Source organism: Phascolarctos cinereus, unplaced genomic scaffold, assembly GCF_003287225.1.
Source record: "Phascolarctos cinereus isolate Bilbo 61053 unplaced genomic scaffold, phaCin_HiC Scaffold_9;HRSCAF=440, whole genome shotgun sequence".
Taxonomy (NCBI): Eukaryota; Metazoa; Chordata; class Mammalia; order Diprotodontia; family Phascolarctidae; genus Phascolarctos; species Phascolarctos cinereus.
This window is the reverse complement of record NW_027556402.1, coordinates 159,412,559-159,433,348: the sequence shown is the minus strand read 5'-3', so window position 1 is coordinate 159,433,348 and position 20,790 is coordinate 159,412,559. Positions and strand designations below refer to the sequence as shown.

Below are 20,790 nucleotides of genomic sequence, written 5' to 3'. Positions count from 1 at the left end.
GGGAGGGGGGGGGAGAGAAGCAAGGATACCTGTCAGGAGTGGCATAGAGCATATTCCAGAGTGGAGAAGGAGGGAGAAACAGGAAGGGTGGCACCATGGAGGATGCAGGATATGCAAGTGCAGTGACATTGGACAAGGAAGCAGTCCATCCCCCTCGAAAGCCTAGCTCCCACCCCCTCAGGATCAGAAGGCAAATCATGAGGGATGGATACAGTAGAGAAAAGGCCACGAGATGGCTAAGCAGAGCCAGGAAAGGGAGCAGCAGGCTGTTTGAAAAGTGAGGTTGAAGAAGAGACCTGCCCTATGTTGGCTGAGTTTGGAATTCCATTAGGATCACCCTTGTTGTGGTTGGGCTCCATGGGAGAATTTTGTTGTGCACTGTATAGAAAAGGATATCTATGCATACTTTGAGCCTCCAATTTGATTTTCCATGTGTTTCAGGGTCCCCAGAGTAAAGCTGTTGTAGGGACCTAGCAGAATTTTACATAATTAAAACCCTCTCTATGAATGTGGATCCAGAGTTGAGATAGCAAGCAGGAGTCCTCCCAGAGAAGAGAGGTTAGTGCCCCAGGCCCTAAAACCTAGAGTTGGTTTGTAAGCACCAAGCCAGTTTGGTTTGGTTTGGTTTCCTGCATGAGAGTGAGGGGGTGACTTCTAGTTGACCCCAAGTCCTAAATCTGCTCAGAGAGAGCTCCACATGGTCTGGGATTCTTGGTACGGACCAAATTTCCTTCTGAGATGAGAAGCTTGATTTTCTGGGTTTTTTTTCTTTTCTTTAGTATTTTTGAGTTGGGAAAGGCCATTTCAGCACCAAAAGGCACTTTATAAGTTCTGGGCAAGAAGTAATCTTTGATAAACTCTATAAAGTGTTCTTTGTTTCCTAAGTCTGCATAACTCTGTATTTGGAGCAATTATGACTTTTGCTTGTACATGTGGTACAATATAAGATCTGTGCCATGTTGACTGCTCTGAGATTTTTTTTTTTTCCTGTATAGCACTGGGGAAGCAAGTAAAAGGACAAGGCTTACACAGCCCCAGAACCATGCTGGATTGAGGACGTGGACAGTGTGTTCAAAATGTGTCCATCTGATTAGCTAAGTTCAGCTAATGTTTAAAAAGGAGGGAGCGTAATAGAGGATTGGCCTAGTCTTAGGAGCGTGCACAAGGGACCCATGTAGATGTTTAGTGAGCCTGCTTCTGAAGGTTCATGATGACATAGAGTGGAGGGACCCAGCTCTCCACTTTAGGGCATGCACATTTATTCACAGATTCTTACCCATCTACTTACTACGTTATGGAGAAAAGGTCTTTTCTTTGACTGCTGAACCAGAAACAAGAGTGCAGACAAAAGTTCCCAATGGAGAAACTCACCTTCTGTTTTTTCCTGCTGGCCACAATAACCCAGCGGCCTTGTAGATTCGCTACAGGGCAGCAGATTGCCTACTTACTACCTCTATTCCTAAACTGCCTTTCGCTGTTGATGGACACATTTTAGAACTGGAAGGGACCTTACTAAAGAGCATTTTAGTCCAATCTCTTCATTTTACAGTTAAGGAAACTGAGGCTTAGAGATTTTACAACTGGCCCAAAGTCCCAAGTTCACAGAATTATAGATTTGGAACTAGAAAAAACCCTAGTGTCACCTAGTTCAACGCCTTATTGTACGAACAAAATTATGGCCCATAAAGTTTATGTAATTTGCCCAACATCACACAGATAGTAGGTCACAGAGCCAGGAGTGTACCTTAGCTACAGTATAGGACTTCATCTCCTCCTCTGGCACACTCGGCTCAAGCAAGCAAACTATTATGGACTCCCATCACTGGACTCTATTTCTCTGGCCTTTTGAAGTTTCATAAGATTCTGTAACAAAAGAACGAAGACACATACAGGAGGCTGCCCCATCTCAGACACAAGCTTGCTTAGGAAGCCATGGACCCAAGAGTGGCCCACTGTGAAGAGTGAGGAACTAAGGGGGAAAGGCTAAGCCCCCACACTGGCTTTCTGGAGCTTAGAGTCATCCTTACACCTCAGTGCCAGCAAGAAAGAAAGAGGTTCAGGCAAGCTCCAAACAAGTGTGGGGCTCCCAAGAAAAAGGCTTTTACACTTTGGGTTAATTACTCAGGGTTTCTAGACCAGAAGGTAAACACCAAGTAGACTTGACTGATTTAAAAGTAGGATTAAAAATATGAACATTTATCAGCTAGACACCAGCATTTTATGTCAAAATCTATACCTCTCATATTAGCTTCAATATCAAAATTGGTAAAGAAGTAATAATACAGCAGGTATCAGGACTTAAACACGCACCTTTATAAAAGCTATCTCAAAAAGAAATTAGTCTGACTTGTAACGAAAACACACCAGAAAACTTAACTGTATAATTATAGCCTACAACAAAAGAGAGAGAGAGAGAAATTAGGAAGTATTTTCCCCCCCTAAGAATCCCCAGAATAGGGAATCCGATAAAGTCTCCCAAAATGTGAAGGGTCAATATTTATTTTTTCTGTGGCCCTACATGTAATGGTATGAACTATGGAGTGTCCTTATCCACATTCCTACTCATATTAACAAGTCAGGAAGCAGCTGTCTGTCTCCTAATATCCTTCAGGATTCTAGGGGTGCTCCTGAGAGGCAAATGTCACTAAGGCTGTCAAATTGGATCCTGACGTGCTCTCCCCAATATCAACTACCATTGTACTGCCCCAGTAAAGACCTTTATAAAAGGATATTTACTGAAAAGTTGTAGCAAAAACAGAAATACAAAAACATCCCCCTAAACCAGGGACATATTACCCCCCCACACCACTTTGGTTAGTAGGAAGAGCTCAAACTTAAAGTGGTTTCTACAAAGCAGTTGCTCCTCCAAGTTCACCAAGCTCCTGAAGGAGTCACCCCCTTGCTGTAAGACATGTTATTTGAGCTGCTGTATACTTCAAGAGGAAGTCTCCCCACCATGGTGGCCACCTTGGCTGAAAAAAAAAATGGCGTATGATTGTAAATCAATCAATAAACATTTAGTAAGCTTCAGCTATGTGCCAGGCACTGTGCTAAGAACTGGGGACACAAAAAGAGGCAAAAGATAATCCTTGCCCTCAAGGAGTTTACAATCTAATGGGAGAGACAACATGCAAACAAATATATGCAAAGTAAACTACATACAGGATAAATTTGTTGTTGTTCAGTCATTTCAGTTGTGTTCGATTCTTCATGACCCCATTTAGGGTTTTTCTAGCAAAGATACTGGAATGGTTTGCCATTTCCTTCTGCTCATTTTACAAATGAGGAAACTGAGGCAAACAGGGTTAAATGATTTTCCCAGGATTACACAACTAGTGTCTGAGGGCAAATTTTAACTCGGATCTTCCTGACTCTAGGCCTGGAGCTCTATCTACTGTACCATCAGCTGTCCCCACAGAATAAATAGGAAATAATTAAAAAAGGGAAGGCATTAGAATTGAGAGGTTACAGAAGGCTTCCTGTAGAAGTAATGGAATACTATTGTGCCATAAGAAATGATCAAAGGGAGAGTTTCAGAGAAATCTGGAAAGACTCGTATGAACTGGTGCAGAGTAGAGAATAATTTATAGAATAACAACAAAAGTACAACTTTAAACTACTTAAGATCTCTAATCAATGCAGTGATTCCAGAAGACCAGTGGTGAAGAATGTTGTCCACCTCCTGACAAAGGGCGATGGATTCAATATGTAGGAGACATACGTTTTTGCACATGGGCAATGTAGGAATTTGTTTCGCTTGACTATGCATACTTGATACAAAGGCTTCTTTTTTTCCAGTAAAGTGGTAGAAGTGAAAGAAAATAGAGGTTTTTAAAATTGTTTTAATTTGGAAAACATAAAATTCCATTAAAAAAGAATATAATACTTTCCATCATGAATTCATGAGAAGATCAATTCTCCATATGTTTCTGTTTGCCTAGGTCAGACATGAACATGTCAAGAAGGCAGCCAGACTAGATGAAGATGCAAGAACTAGATCTGTGCTATATTTCTAGGAAAGGACTTCAGGTGAGAGAGGGAGCTTTTTCACTTACTAATAACTAATATTTCTAAAGCATTTGAAGGTTTGCAAAGTAGTTTACGTGTATTATCTTATTTTATCTCAAATCCTCCTGTGAAGTAGGTGCTACTATTATCCTGGTTTTTCAGATGAAGAATCTGAGAGAGGCTAAGAGGGGTTAATTACCTCACCCAGGCTCATGGAGCTAGTAAATGTCTGAGGCAGAATTTGAACTTCCATAGTCCTGACTCCAAATCTCTATCCACTTATGCAACTTCATAGATTCTGGTTTTGATTCCCAGGATGATTTTAGATAGAGATTATAGCTAAGGTTGAAAGTATTTCTCATTGTTCCTCAACTGGTTTTCAGTCCCAAAGTAGAGAAAACAAAGTATTTCATTAGTTACATGAAATTGTTAAAAATAAAATAAAGTGACAGAAATCCTTCCTCATCTAACTATAACCATATGTCCTGGTTCTGAAACTGGATTAGCAAACCCATAAACATATATGAAGTGATATAGGTTCTAGATGTATTCTTTCAACTCATATGTGCACTCTAAGGTCAGGTCTACAAACCTGGCTGGCTACATCTCTCTGGCCAGGTTCTGCCTTGAAAGGCAGTGGAGATTCTAATGCTATAGGCTCGAGCCCCCATCTAGTATATTCTCCCCACATATCAATTGATCACTGATCCTGGGCACTCTCCCCTCTTCCTTTTGGCCCCTGGGCAGAGAAGCTCAAGCTTAAAGTGATTACTACAAAACATTCTTTCCATCAAGTTCACTTCTAGGTGTGACATAGCTGATGGACAAGTTACTTCTTTGCTATCCAGGCATGGTTCTTTCTCAGCCATGGGGCCAATTCACTGCTCAATTGGATTAAGCAGGTTTCCAGGGCTCACTCTTCACTACTCTTGGCTGTTGGCAAATTCTGCTGTGATTTCTAGTTCCTGAGCTTTTGTGGCTTTTCCAACCATATGAAGTTCATAAGATTATGATCATCCTTGACACTCCTTTCCTTGAGATCAGGAAAGGAAAAACAATAAGGCAAAGAAGTGAAGGTGTGATATGTTCATAGCCACTTGTTGGCTTGAGTGGAAAGAGAAGCAAGGTCCCTCCCCCACCTAGAGACTCCTGGGTGTTCTTCACTTCACAGTATCCTGGGATAGAGAAATTTTGTCTTTTGTATGCATACCCAAGTCCCCCTTAGCAGCCAGTTTAAAATGCTTTTCTTCACCAGGAAATAGTCACTAAATACCTATGCATACTCTGATTTGGGGCAGGGCCCTCAATTATGCATCTCTGGATTTTTGGAAACAGGATCACCAAGTATTCTGTCATGGAATAGCAGCAGGAAGGGCACACTGTGCATGCTCTGAGGACTGTTCCATCATTGTGCAATCCTCTGTTACGTGTATGTGTATACACACATATACACATACTTATATACACAAACATGTATGTGTTACATGTTTATACCTGTATGTGTATACATGCACACATACATATGTATATATGCATTGACATCTATTGACTAATAAATTTGTGTTATTTTTCCACAATAATCCTCCGGGAAGGTTAATGCTGTACTTTTTCAGATGTGGCAATTAAGCCATAAAGTCTTCAGTTACTCAAGGTGACTAAAGGTCTATCAAGAACAGAACAAAGTTTAATCCTAGTTGATTTCCCCGAAGCCTTATGACCTACCAAGATAAATACTTTTAAAATACATAATGTGAAATTTATCAGTCTTTGTCAAGAGGCTTGGCACACTGAATGTCATTAGCTGGTTTCTTTAAGCTTGCTATATCTTTGGCAAGAGCATGCTTCGTATGTGAATCTGGAAAATCTCTTTTAGCCAGGGAGCCTCAACTTTCACATCTATAAAATGACAAGATTGTACTACACGATCTCCAAAGTCCATTGCGGGTCTAAAGTTCTATATGGGAAACTGTGTTTACCCAAGATGTGCATTCAACCTGGGATGAAAGGTGATACAAAAGTAACTCTCAAATTAAAAATGGCTTATCTCCACAAGAAAATCCCTCCCAGAACCATCTGAGTATGATAAGTGGATTTTCTTTTAAGAATTTTCTACATTTCATTTGTTCAGAATAGACCCTGGTATAATCCTCTCTCAGAAGGGATTCTCCTATGAAGGTTAGAGAAACTCCTACGTACACTCAGAATAATCTGTCTAATATAAGATAGGTGTAAAACACTGGTAAATCATGTGTGCAAATCACATACTATGTGAAAAGTAGCACCTTTTAACTAAATTACTCAACAGTATGGTTGAACTCAGTTTCTTCCTTTTGTAAAATAAAGCAATTATACTGAATGATCACTGAGCTGAAAGGTTCCTTACAGGCATTTGTCAAACCCTTTTGATTTATGAATAAGGGAAATGAAATCCCAGGAGCTAACATTCTGGTCACATAAGGAGCAAATGGAAAACTGAGATTTCAATCCAGGTCTTCTGATTACAAATCCTGTGCTCTCTCCACTACCTCACATTATTGTTGATCTCTAAAGACCCCTTGAGCTTAAAATTCTATGGCTGAATTGTATGAGCTTTGTTAGTTCCCTAGTCACCCATGTCCTCTAAATTCACAGGCTGTGACTTAGCAGATTTTAGTGGATAATCTTGTTCACAAGTTCAACAAGTTTCACACAAAAAAAAATATATTTGGGAAAATCTATTTCTAGCCCCGACCATACAAATAAACTTCTTTTTTAAGGGAGCATTTGTGAGCAAAACATAAGTTTAACCTAAGAACTTGGAGCCAATGCTCTGTTTCTTACAGGGGTAGAAGCTGTTGAGGCCTACATACATCCTGAAGGAGCGTGACCCCAAAACACTGATATCCAGCACCATTTTAAAAAAACAAAACACCATTTATTTTGAGTTGTTTAAACTGGTCTTTCTACCATTTCCAGCATTTTGTTTTCTTTCTAACTTATTAATAGCATTTGTTTCTAGGATGTGATCTTGCATACTAATCATGAGCCTGGAGCAAATTTCTACAGCCAAGATATAAACCTCTGAAAATAATGGGTTATAATGGGAATGTTGACATGTTCTCCTTGTATCCAGCCTTGTGAGCTACTTTACTATAATAACAGACTCCACATGTCATATTTTATTGTGCAATCTTGCTTGATAAGTTGGGTGAACAGACTGAGACTATTCTTCTTTAGGGGAAAAAAAGTGGATTAATTATTTGGCTGAAGTCCATCAAAATAAGGCTGCTCCTTAAAGGAACAAATACTTCTTAAAGCTTTGGAGTATTTTTTCCAATAAGGAACTAAAATAATTGTAAATATAACTTAGATAAGTAATCAGCTCCTTTACACTTCAGTTTGCTCGCGATAGAAATGCTTAACATTTGTAATACACCCTATAAAAACCATTGTTCCATGTTATGCTTTCAGTTCAGTACTAAAGAGTTTGTGATTTCCCAGGTGTGGGTGCTCCCTCCATCAAGGCACTACCTCCACTGTTCTACACCTTGGGTTCTGAGAGTTGTCATGGCCAAAAAATTCATCCACCGTAGTTGACCTGGTGAGGAAATTCTCTGAACTTAGTTACACAAGTCCTCAGCTGATGGACACGTAATCTATTTCTAGGTCCATTTTAGCCTGCCCAGCTTGGTCAAGACCTGTCACAATTTGCCTTCTTTTGGGATATCCATTGAGAACCTAATTGATCGCCATGAGGCAGTGTCAGAGTGCATTCTAATGGAAGGTTATGGTATAGGGGGAAGAAATTATCTGTGCAATAAAATACATCCTCTTTCAAAAGCAGAGCTGATTGAAATCCTGCTTCTTCTGTGAAGCACCTCAGCCCATAGTGATTTCCTCCTGTGGTGACGTCCCCCAGGCATTCTTGTGCCCTTCATTTTGCTACTAACTGTAGTATACCTTTTATTAGGGGGTTATCCTCTCACGCAGGACATTGCCACAGTAGGAGGAACTATGGTGTAGCAGATAAGGCACTGTACTTGGAGTTAAGAGGATTGAAGTTCTAATTCCAAATCATACATTTACAAGCCATATGTAACCCTGGAAAAGTCATCTAACTCCTCAGGGCCTCAATTCTTAGCCTGCAAAATGCAGAGTAGGGTTTAGACTTTGTAAAGTCTAAGGTCCCTTTCAGATATCAGTCTATGTAACTCTTTGCAAATCTCTCTGGCTTAGTGTCCTGAAGAGACCTTAAGACTCTTTAGTACAGAAACCGTATTTTATACTTCTCAGTACCACCTTCCATGGTGTTTTGTATATGGAAGTGCCTTGTATATAAATATTTGCTGACTTATTTACTAAATCTTTCCAGCCAGGGCTATCCTTTCTTCCTGCTATGAAGTGCTACCTGTGTAGGAGTAACAGGGAATAGTTAAAGGGGGCCTAGTCCTCCGAGCATGCATAGAATGCCCTTCCTTCTGCTAATGCATGAATGGATGCTTGCTGATCTTGCTTTCAGAAATCCAGAGATGTAGGAGTGAGGACCCTGCTCTGCCTCCTATGTGATCATTCTGAATCTGGCTTGCTAATTGCTTAGTCATTTGTCTGTGTAATGGACCAGTAGGATCTAGTATATCTACCCCAAAGAAAAAAAAAAGATAGCAAGAAATAAGTAAGCTTACAGACCAACTATTTTAAAGGAAAAATTTAAATAATGGTCAATTGTTGGCATACCGTTGTCTTTAAGGTAACTTTCCTACACTCATCACTCATGCAAACCAACTAAAACAACTAAACACTATTGGAAGGCACCGCCTAGACTTTACTCACTCATTTTCTTTAGCCAGCTTTAGCGATATGTTACCCCAACTGGTTCCAAATTTAGGCAACATGCTGGAAGCAGTACTGAAATTGGAATCGAGAAAGCCAGGGCCAAGTCCCAGATCTGACACTTACTAACCAAGTGACTTTGGTTGGGGAAATATTATAACCTCTCAGAACTGAAATCTTCTCACCTGAAAACTGAGGATAATAATACATATTCTGCCTACTTTACAGGGCTGTTGGGAGGAAAATACCTTATAAATCATGAAGCATTATATCAATGTGCTGTTATTATGTCACTATTATTATTATTATATGTCACTAAAGGAAAAAACATTTCTCCCTTACCCTTCCCTATTTTTTTTTATCATAAATGTTCAGCTAAAACATCAAGCTTATTGATAACTTCTTGGTTTTTCTTCTACTATCTTAATCAATAAGATTATTAGCCTGTGCAAATTGCTATCTTAGGAACAGATGTTATCTCAGAGATGTGCCTAAAACTCCAGAAATTCTCTAAACATTTCTTGAGCGACCGGGATCATCCCATCTGTGACACATAGGAATGTGGTAATGGTCGGATTCTTTCCCCTGTCACATTATCAAGTCAGGGTGTACTGGGAAGGACCCAAAAGACCACAATAGGCCAAGGTCAACCACTAATTATGGCAAATACCCAATACAAGCTACAGCAAGTTTTGTGTTAGTTAATCAGATTTCTTATTGGTAATCCTATAAAATACCAACAAGGATAAGAAAATACAAGGAACAGCTTGGTTTCAGTAAAACTTTTTGGGGGAAAAAAATTGCTTTAAAGACTGCGTGGTAGAATGTCTGAGATTGATTAGGTTTTGTGTGGAACTAGTAGGCTAACAACGGGTTTTGAGTCTGATACAGAGGAGAAAAAGGATAAGAGCTTTCTATCCTGTGTTTTAGCTATGTAAACCATAGTACCTTCCTTTAAGATACTCACCAGCCATGCTGGGATGGAGAAGGCAAACGAGTTTTCCTTTCAACCTGAGTAATCTGGGAATTTCACCTTAGATCAGAAGGGTCTTTTGTCTCGAGTTGATACCCACCCGCTACATTCGAACCTACTTTCATCCCACCTCTCCAAATGTTTTCAGTATCTTCACCTCCAAAAAACATTTTGGGTAGGAAGCCTGCTGACAGCCATGGGTGGACAGGGAGGTATATAGTTGAATATAGAAAGGTATGTAGCCAGTTTACATAAGTCCCCTTCAAGTTACCCAAGAATGCTTTCTTCTTGATGCCCAACATGCAATATCAGAGCACAGAGGCAACAGCCAGAGATTGATGCTTGTTCCACGGCTCTGCATAGAATCTTAGAATCTGAGATGGAAAAATTCTCATGGAATCTTACACTTGGATCTGGGAGGGAGCTCAGAGGCCATCTCATCTAGCTCCTACCAAAGACATGTTCATGTCCTCTGCTACTCAAAGTACCAGGTATTCATTCTTCTCCGTTTGTATGTTGTATCTTTCTATTAGAATGTAAATTCCTCAGTGGTAGGGACAGCTTTCCGTTCTCTCTTTGTATCCCTCGCACTTTGAATGGTGTGTTACATGTAGTAAGCACTTAATAAATGTTTGTTGAGTGGGATTGGATTTTAAAGAGTTCAGTTCCCTCCTCCAAATGGAAGATTTTTTTAAACACCATTTTGTACTGTTTAAGTTTCCCATAATCAAATGGAAATTTTCCCATGCATCCTATATTTTCTAGCTTTAGCCAAGCTTATAAATGTCACTGTTTAAACTTTATTAGTTTAAGTTGCAAATTAGTTTGAGTTGCAAATGAATCAAACTGATGGAAGCAAGCTATTTATTTGTTGTGTCATTCCCAAGACTTTTTTTCCACCAAGGAAAAATAATCTTATTAAGCCTCAAACATAATGTCTGTTGCATTTTGGAATTTGAATATTATTAATTCTGCATGTTTTACAAAGCATGTTTACCATATTGTTCCAGACTGACATGACTTGTACTTAGCACAATCAGAATCCTGCCTGGGAAAGTTATTGGACTCTGCCCAACATCACTGGTGCTCACATCTAAATGAACAACATGGCAATTCATACAGTAGTGATTAAAGTAGGCTTCGCTGAACTTGTTTGACATAGGGTTGAACAACTAATCCAATCACTAATTTGTGGCATGTGTCTCTATTCCATAGCTGGTATCAGTAGGCCCTCTTTCATGAAACACTCTTGAATTGGGGGCTCTGTTCATAGCACAAAATAACGTGAATTAGAAACTGAGATTTCTTTGTTCAAGTCTGGCTTGTTACCATTTTTTCAAATGCACACCCAAGAGTTACTTCCTATGGCTGGCAAAGCTTGGCACTATAGCTTATGTAGCTAAAACACAGGATAGAAATCTCATATCCTTTCTTTCCTCCTCTGTATCAGACTCAGCATCTATTGTTAGCCTCATAATTACATTGGTTACTTAGTAATTCCACACAAAACCTAATTCATCTCAGAACATGCTACCAAGTCATCTTTAAAGCAAAATTCTTCCCAAAAAGCTGATATTGCAAACAATATTCTGTATTTCTATAGCCCTTTAAGATTTACAAAGTGTTTTTTCATACAGCAGCCTCTGAGAGTTTGGAAATGATTGGTTTCAGTAAAACTTTTTGGACAAAATTGCTTTAAAGACTGTTGGTGGCATGTCTAAAACTATCACCCTCAGGCAGAACCCTGGGGGTCTTGTTTACAAAAACCTGATTCTGACACTGCCCAACTGTGGTGACTGTGGACTAGTTATTTTACCTCGAGTTAAGTAGTACAAGTAATATACCCTTGGTCACTGCAGTCAGGCAGCATCAGAGCCAGGTTTCAAACCTAGCTCTTCAGGTTTTTAGTCCTATATTCTTTTTTTGTTTGCTTGTTTGTTTGTTTTGTTTTTAGGCATTCGGGGTTAAGTGACTTGCCCAGGGTCACACAGCTAGTTAAGTGTCAAGCGTTTGGTCTGAGGCCGGATTTGAACTCAGGTACTCCTGACTTCAGGGCAAGCGCTCTATCCACTGCCCCCCTATATTCTTTCCATTGTACCATTTCCATGGTGTTTTTGAGAAGAGAAAGCTTGGCGTTGGGCTGATGGCCACAGCATTGTCTCAGAGCTGTACCTAGACAAGATGACCAGAGCTTTGCCCAAGGCACTAAAATGTGGGAAAGCCCTTGCGATCCTTCTCAGCCTAGCAGTAACTGAGCTTTGCACCTAGTTAGCAAAAATAATTACTTAAAATAGGAAGCTGCCAGGTGGTGTTTCCATTTCTTCCTCCTGCCACCCCTAGCAGCTACCCACTGGTGAACCCTCCCTGGTCCATCTGTCCTTGCCACCCCCTCCCCCTAGCCCTCTCAGTCTGCCTCACAGCATTTGAATATATGTTTTATGCCACTTTTCCTGGGCACATTTTGCACCACTTGCCCCAGGTAAAAAACATTCCTAATTACAGCTCTGAGCTGGACAACCTTTCTCAGATGACCTTTGCCTGAATACCAGGATAACATGGAACTTAACTTTTAAAAAAAAATCATAGTGGATTCTTGTCATTGTGGGACTTGAAGGGATGTCTTTAGCACTAATATCTTTTTAGAATTACTTCACAATATCTTTTTCTTTAATTGGAATGGAAGGAATATGTATTATGTGAAGAGATTTACAAAGCATGGTAAGAGCCACGTGTTATTACTTGTTTTTATGTGATTTCTTCTCACGAAGCAAAATTAAATCTCTCTCCAAAAGGAGAGACATTGAAAAGTCATCCTGTATATCTACTTCTTATCATCCAAAAGAAACAGAGGATGTATGTGTCAGAGAAGACCAGGACAGCCCCTCAACCCTAGTATTCAATTCTACAAAACTTTTCACATTTAGTGGTATGAGTAGAGACTTTTAATGCATATTTACTATATTATTTAATTCCTTCAAATATAGATTCTATTCCAATACGTTACATTCCTGGCATGCAGAACCCTCACTTTTTCAGCGTTACTGTTGCACCATTGTAAAGGATTCCTCTATTTGTCCCTCATACCCTGACACGTCTCCATCTGTTGAAGTCCTCTTCCCCTCAACTTCCAAAGTCCATCTCAAGCCTACTGTCCTCCACAAAGCTTTTCCCAAGCTCCTTCTTCCCAATCTTCCTCCCTTGCAGTCTTCATTCATCTTCTATTCCCAACTCCACCATTTTCTGAGATCCAGGGACACTGGCCTCCTTTGCTCTTGTTCACATAAGACACTCCATCTCCTGACTCCAGGCTAGCTGTCTCTCATGCCTAGAATTTTCTCCCTACCTCTACCTTCTGGCTTCCTTGGCTTCTTTCAAGTCCCAGCTAAAATCCCACCTGCTACAGGAAGCCTTTCCCAATATGCCTTAATTGTAGCTCCTCCCCTCTGGTGATTATCTCCACTTCTCCTATATATAGCTTATTTGTATGTAGTTGTTTGCATGTTGTTCCTTCCTTCCCTCCCCACGCACCACCCCCCTTAAACTGTGACCTCTTTGAGGACACAGACTTTCATTTGCCTTTCTTTGTCTCCCCAGCCCGTTAGTGAAGTACCTGGCATATAGCAGGCGCTCAAGAAATATTTGTTAACTCACTATCTCCAAATAAAAGTGTACTCTCCAGGCTCAAATTGTTACAACATTTTGCCAAGGCTCTTCTTTGCTTGCACTTATCTGTCTTTCCCCTTGGACATCATGGTGTTCCAAGATTTGTAGTTATACAGCATCACAGGGAGAACATTTGTATTAAGATAGAAAAAAATTGGGGTTTTGTTCCAGAAACAGTTGGTATCAGTGAAAGCCTTTGCAATTTCCCATATTTAATCCAATTTGTTCTCTTCCTCTGGGTCCAATTCATTGTCCATTTGCAGCGGCTGTCCAAAATGCATGTACTGAAGGTCTGAGCCAATGGCCATCCAACTGTGTGACTTAGTCTACACAATACACAGCTTTCATCCATTTAGTTTTTTTCTGTATGGATTTTAAGCTGATCTCTTTTAAGTATATAAATTAAACTTTATAAAATATAATGTATTTAGACCATTTTTGTTGTTGTTGAGTCGTTTCAGTCGTGTCTGACTTTTCATCACTCTATCTGGGGTTTTCTTGGCAAAGAAACTGGAGTGATCTGCCGTTTTCTTCTCCAGCTCATTTTACAGATGAGGAACTGAGGCAAACAGGACTAAGTGACTTGCCCAGGTTCACACAGCTAGTAAGTGTCTGAGGCTGGATTTGAACTCAGAAAAATGAGTCTTTTTGACTTCAGGCCCAGCACTCCATCCACTGTACCACCTAGCTGGCCCAATAAAGTCATATAATGTAGTGATAATAATAATTTCTGTAACGCATCATGTTACGCATTAAGGCTTATAAAACACTCTTCTTGCAGTACCTTATTAGGTAGGGAGGTAGCTTTCCCCATTTTATAGATGAGGAAACTGAAGGCCATAGAGGCTAAATGACATACTAGTGTCCATACAACTAATAAAACTGAAAAGTAAAAAGTAAATAAATAAATAAATAAAAGGACGTAAAAGAAAAAAACAAAAAATGAATGTTGAAAACTAAAAAAAAAATAGAAAAAGTGACATTACTATATTCCTCGATATAACAATATTGCCTACAACTGCACAAGCAAATGTTGCTCCTTCCCAGAAATTTGCCATCTTAAAAATCTTTTTGAAAATCTTTTTCCTTTTTCTTAAAGGTGAAAATCATAAATTCATTCACTTGACTTACAGTCATGGTCTATGACTCCTATCAATGACTAAATCAGTAAGCACTTTTAAAGTCCTGAGGAAACAAATACAAAACAATAATAATTCTTGCCCTCAAGCAGCTTACATTTCAAGTAGAAGAGCCAATATGAACATGAATTGATATATACAAGATACATACAGAGAAAATATTTGGTAGCCTTAGGGAGAAGGAATTAATATTCCAAGAATTACCTTTTTTTCTTTCTTTTTTTTTTTTGTGAGGCCCAGGGTCACACATCTAGTAAGTATCAAGTGTCTGAGGTCACATTTGAACTCAGGTCTTCCTGAATCAAGGACCAGTGCTCTATCCACTGTGCCATTTAGCTCACCCCCCCCCCCAAGAGTTATCTTTTCTTGGCTAAACTTATAATTTCCTATTTTTCCCTACTCATTTTCTTTTCCTCATTTTACTTAAGACCTTTTCCTCTTGTAGAACAGAAGGGATGGCAGTGACATGAGTAGCACTGTCACAAGATCCCCACATCTGCATAAGAATCCAAACTGGTCAGAATATGATATATATAGCATGAAAAGTCCAGTGTCATCTACCCTGTGAAAATAACCAAGTGCATGACAAAGTTCTATGGGAGAAAGAGCCATACAATGGGTACCCACAGACCTGAGATTAATCCTACTTCTGCTGTTTTCTAGATATATGACTTTGAATTAATTCTCTAAAAGTTCCATTTCCTCATCTGTAAAATGGGAGTAACACTTTCACTATACCTATCTCTGAGATAATGTATATGAAAGCTCTCTGTAACTATAAAGCACTATAGAAACACAAACAAGCTATTGCTGTCAATAGGATTCCAAGTGGATTGAGCCATATTGGATCAGTTAGAAAAAGCAATTAGTACCTTGCTGTCAAAGTGAATTAAAGCCATTTTAGAGGAGTTAACTGTGTGTCTAAGTTCATGTTAGATTGGTGGTTCTCAAAGTGTGGTCCACAGAACCCTGGACTCTTTCAGGGAGTCTAAGAGGCCAAAACTATTTTCATAATAATTATAAAATGTTATTTAGCTATTAAAATTCCTCTCCCTTTTCCAACTATATATCTGTATGAGACCAGGTTTTCTTCATCTGCTTCAACCAAAACAATGTATTACAACAGATTGAATGCAGAAGCAGATATGAGACTCCTGCTGTCTTCTATTAAGCCAAAGAGATTTGCATAAATATGTAAAGCAATGCCACTCTTCTCGTTAGTTTTTTGTTTTTTAGAAATAGTTGTTTCATTAAAGTTTAATGTAATTAATTTATTATTTTCAATAAATTAACCATTTTAAAATTTTAGCAGTTTCAATTTCCAATGTGATACATATTATTAGATATAACCCACATAAGAAAACTTTGAGGGGTCTTCAATAATTTTTAAACTTATAAAGGGATCATGAGACCAAAAAGTTTGAGAATCACTGAGAGATGATGGTTTCCTATATACTAAAAATACAGTAGCTTCAAGCCCTACAAGAATAATTACAGCATATTACACAGAGTCATGCCTCATGATATTTTGCACTTGTCATTCCAAAGTTGCCATGGCTAAATTCACTCCTCTTACATGTGTTTCTCTCACCCCAATGACCAGGTGGACTCTTAGGTCCCTATGGACCAAACAATGCTCTCCATTCCAATTAACTCAGAACTTTTTTTATTCAATCAACAGATAAGCAGTTATTAAGCACCTACTGAGTTCCAAGCACTGTGAGAGTCACTAGAGATGGAAAGACAAAAGTGAAACAGTCCTGGTACTCAGGGAGCTTCAGTTCTATGAGGGAAGACAATATGTGCATATAGGCACATTACAAAACAAATCTAAATAGGAAACAGAGTAATTTGTGGGATCAAAGTATCATAGAGTTAGAGTTAGATTACAGATGGAAGAAGGCACTAGGAGCTGGGGAGGTCAGAAAAGGCTTCATATAGGAGATGCCACTTGAACTGAGTCTTGAAGGAAACTACTTATAGATCAGAGGTGCAAATGAAGAGGGAGGGTGCTCTAGGCAAAAGGATCACCCAGTGCAAAGGCACAGAGGTGGGACATGAAGATTCAGCTTCAGGCAAAGTAAGGCCAGTTTGGCTAGACCATATAGTGTGTGAATGGAGTAATGAATGAGAATCGAAAGGTAGGTTGGGGCCAAAGAGTAAAAGTTTGTAAATACAAAACAAAGATGCTGACATTGGAGCCTAGAAGTAATAGGGACCACTGGTGCTCCTTCTTTTTTTTTTTTGGCTAGGCAGTAGGGTTAAGTGACTTGCCCAGGGTCACACAGCTAGTGAGTGTTATGTGTCTAAGGACAGATTTGAACTCAGGTCCTCCTGACTCCAGGGCCAGTGCTCTATCCACTGCACCACCTAGCTGTCCCACTGGTACTTTTTAAAGTTGGGAGGCATTTCAAACCGATGCTTCAGGAAAGCCACTTTGACAGCCATGGGGACAATGGATTGAAATGGGTAAAATCTCACAGTGAAGGGAACAGCGAGAAAGCTGTTGCAATCCTCCTGGCCAGAGGTGAGGAGGGCCCCTGAAACAAGAGTGGTGACTATGTGAGTGGAAAAAAAAAAACGTGAGAGATGCAGAAGATGCTTCAGAAGTCTAAACACAAGATTTGGTAATTAATTGGATAGATGGGAAAATGAGAGTGAGGAGTTGAGGATGAGACCAAGGTTTCAAACCAGATTGTAAAACTTATTTTGCAAGATTTTCTTGACTACATTTTCACTTAAAAGGGTGGTGCTAGACTTGAAGAAAGCTACCTTGCTTCAGGTTTCAACGAGGTGGTTATTTTGCTAGGGGAAAAAAAATTATATTTGAAATCAGAAGAGCTGGGTTTGAATCCTGGCATTACAGTTTACTATTGATGGAAATTCAGGCAAGTCACTTTACTTTGGACCTCAGTTTCCTTATCTGTAAAATGATGAGATTGGATGAGATGATCTCTACTGTTGCTGTGAGCTATAAAACCTATAAAAGTAAGAGTATTTTCTCTCCTACTTCTGTAAAGAGGCCTCAGGCACACTGCTATTCCAACACATTTAACATTGTTCCTACCACATTTTCCTTTCCCAGAGAAATCCTTAGCATTTTCCTCTTCTTTTCACTGTGATCTCAAGCTGAGCTGAACTCATTGAGATAAGATAAATATTAACTTTTCCGTGGGCTCTACATCACAGGCCAGAGTCTAAACAGACGGGAACTTCGGTGAACTTTAATCCCCTGCCCAGATCAAATCCAGCCTTGAGTGGGGGAGGGCAGAAAAACTGAAACTAATGTCTTTCTGACAAATGTTTGCATTTTAAAATTCTATTTCTTACAGAATCTAATATTGCTTATTGCCGTTAGTGGGAGAGCATTATATATATATATATATATTTTTGGTTCCAAAGTACTTAGTGATTATCAACGAAAACATTCAAATACATAATCCAGAATAATATATGGTCATACATGAAACACAAAGCCTCATTATATGCAGTTTGTCTGAAAAAAATGTATCCGTTCATTTTAATAAGATAATATCAAAATGGTCAGTTTCCACATTCCTCTCTGAACTTTTTCTCTTTGAATTTTTCTGTACTTTTTTTCTCCTGCTATTGTTGTCGTTATATATAGTGCTTTCAGTATTCATACTGTTTTTGTGACTCTGCCTCACCTCATATATTTTCCATATTTCTTATATGTTAATGATAGCTAACATTTACGCAGCGTTTTCATATATTACCTCATTTGATCTTCACAAAATCAAATAAAGTGGTGCCATTTTACAGATAAGGAAAGTGAGTCTCAGAGAAGTTAAGTGATTTGCCAATGTTCACACAGCTGGTTAAGTGCCTGAGGCAGGATTCAAATTCAGATTTTCATGACTCCTAAGTCCAAAGTTCTATCCATTGTATCATGTGTCTATAATACATGTATGTTAGATATAGATATAGATTTGGTACTCATATACCACAACTTGTCCAGCTCCTTCCCAGTCTTTGAACATGAGTTGTTGCCAGATTTGCTATCACAAATATAAAAATGCAAGCATAGTTTTGTATTAAAATAGTTTGGTACAGATGTTTTTTTCCTGTTTGTAACATCCTTAGAAAATAGTATCTGAAGGAGTTTATTGGATCAAACGGTGATGAGTTTTATAATTCTTACAATGTAATATATCAGCCCTCAAAATCACACCAATTCATCCTGACAGTAATAGGGTGCCTGTTTCTCCAAGGGCCAGGAGCTTTGATGCCTCGGTGTTTTTTAATATCTTTGATAACTTGGTGGGTGTAAGATGCTATTTCACAGTTATTTGAGTTCGCATATCTCTGATAATTAGAGAGTTTGGACAATTTTTCAGGGGGTCATGGACCACTTCTCTTTCTTTCTTCCAAAACTATCAGCTTGTATCTTTGACCACTTACTCACTAGTGAGTGGTATGTATATTTTGTATATGTATAATATGAGGAAATACATAGTAGATCAAATAAATTAGGGGAAATATCATGTGGCTGAGCCCTAGTATTAGCATCAAGATGAATGAGTATCTGTATTTATATGGAAACAAACTATTATAATAGTGTTAAGGGGTTAACAATACACACTTTTTTTTTGGCAATGGGAGTTAAGTGATGGGGCTAACAATAGAATAAAAGAATTTCAGAGCTAGAAGAAGTTCCTTATTTTTTAGCTGAATAAAAAATGAATCCAAGAGAGATAAAGTGACTTAAACAAACTCACACAGCTGTTACTTTGAATGGGCTTTTTTCTAGTATCTGTCCATTCTAGTTTCATTTTGAAATACATGACTCCCTCCACTAACAACCTCATCCCATAGCTTATCAAGCTCTAGCTGTTCAAACCAAACTGGACAGGCTTCAGGGGCCCAGACTGGGTTCCTGTTGTCTGTGGAGCTCCTTAGCAAAGTTCTGAGGTCATCATCAGGTTAGCCAAAGGGCAATCAATTTTTTTGTCCTTATCAATTCTTGAAAACCATCTAATAAGCAGTAGGGGAGATAGTGATCTGGATCAGTGGATTGTACCACACTGATTAAATGACAGATCCTTGAAAGACTGAAGAGAAATACAGATAGTATAATGGGGGGGGGGGAACTGTGGAGAACCTCCTAACTGAGGAACCAAGAATGAAACATACATTTTTGGAAATACAAATGTGAGGATTTGTTTTGTTTGATTATGCTTATTTGTTATAAGGATTGTGGTTTTTCTTTTTTTTTTCCATTGCATGAGGTTGGGGATTGGAGGTGAGAGAGGTCAAAAACATAAGACAAGAAAAAGCTCACTGCAGCATTCTTTTAGACAGAAGAGAAAAAAGAAGTTCAGAAGGAGGCATCAATAAGCAGGACAACTTTGAAAATAACATGAAATTTATTATGTATTTTTAAAAGCAAGTTGTATGGAAACTGTTTCTGTTCTACTTTGTATACTAAAATATTCATCAGGCACATTCATTAAATTCAGAACTTTAGAAATTAAATTTTAAAAAGAGCCCTGGATAGTCAAGAGAGTCTGGATTCAAATTCAGACTCTGCCATTTACTACCTGACCAAATCACTTAAGTTCCCTGAGTTTCAGGTTCCTCATCTATAAAATAAGAAATCCCCCTAAGGCCCCTTCTAGTTTTAACCACCTGCTATTCTGACCCATATTCATTCTGCTTCTACCTCCTGAGTTAATCTAACTATAATACCCATTTAGAAATAATCTGCATGAAGATGACAGATGAATCTGTGAAAGAAAACAAGATCATTAGTGAGACAGTAGAAGGGCAGGGACAGAACCTTAGGTCATTTAGTGAATAGAGGACTGGGAAAACTAGAAAACAGTATGGCAGAAACTAGGTATAGACCAACATCTTACACTACATACCAAGATAAGGTTAAAATGGGTACATAATTGAGACATAAAGAGCAATACCATAAGCAAATTAGGGGAGCATGGAATAGTTTACCTATTAGATCTATGGATAAGGGAAAAATTTAGGATCAAACAAGAGATAGAGAGCATTGTGAGATGTAAAATCGTTAATTTTTTGAATAGGAGAGAGAAGAGTAAATGAAACAGAGAAGCTAGATAGCATGGTATCATGGAAACCAAGGCAGGAGATTAAAGACAGAGGAAGTGGATGATTAAGAGTATCATTACTAAGATCAAGGAAGATGAATACAGAGTAAAGTAA

At 38.8% G+C, this 20,790-nt stretch overlaps 1 protein-coding gene across 4 annotated transcripts in view; it reads left to right on the top strand.

Annotated features, from left to right (window-relative positions):
* Nucleotides 1-20,790, top strand: part of PGCKA1 (PDCD10 and GCKIII kinases associated 1) — a 92,888-nt gene that overhangs the window by 19,277 nt on the left and 52,821 nt on the right. Inside the window, exon 1 of one of the 4 annotated variants that reach the window (XM_078148779.1) lies at nt 3,959-4,029. The exons of the other annotated variants lie outside the window; for them this stretch is intronic. The gene's annotated coding sequence lies outside the window, so the exon portion shown is untranslated. Of the gene's footprint in view, nt 1-3,958; nt 4,030-20,790 lie in introns of those variants that run through there. 4 annotated transcript variants of the gene reach the window in all.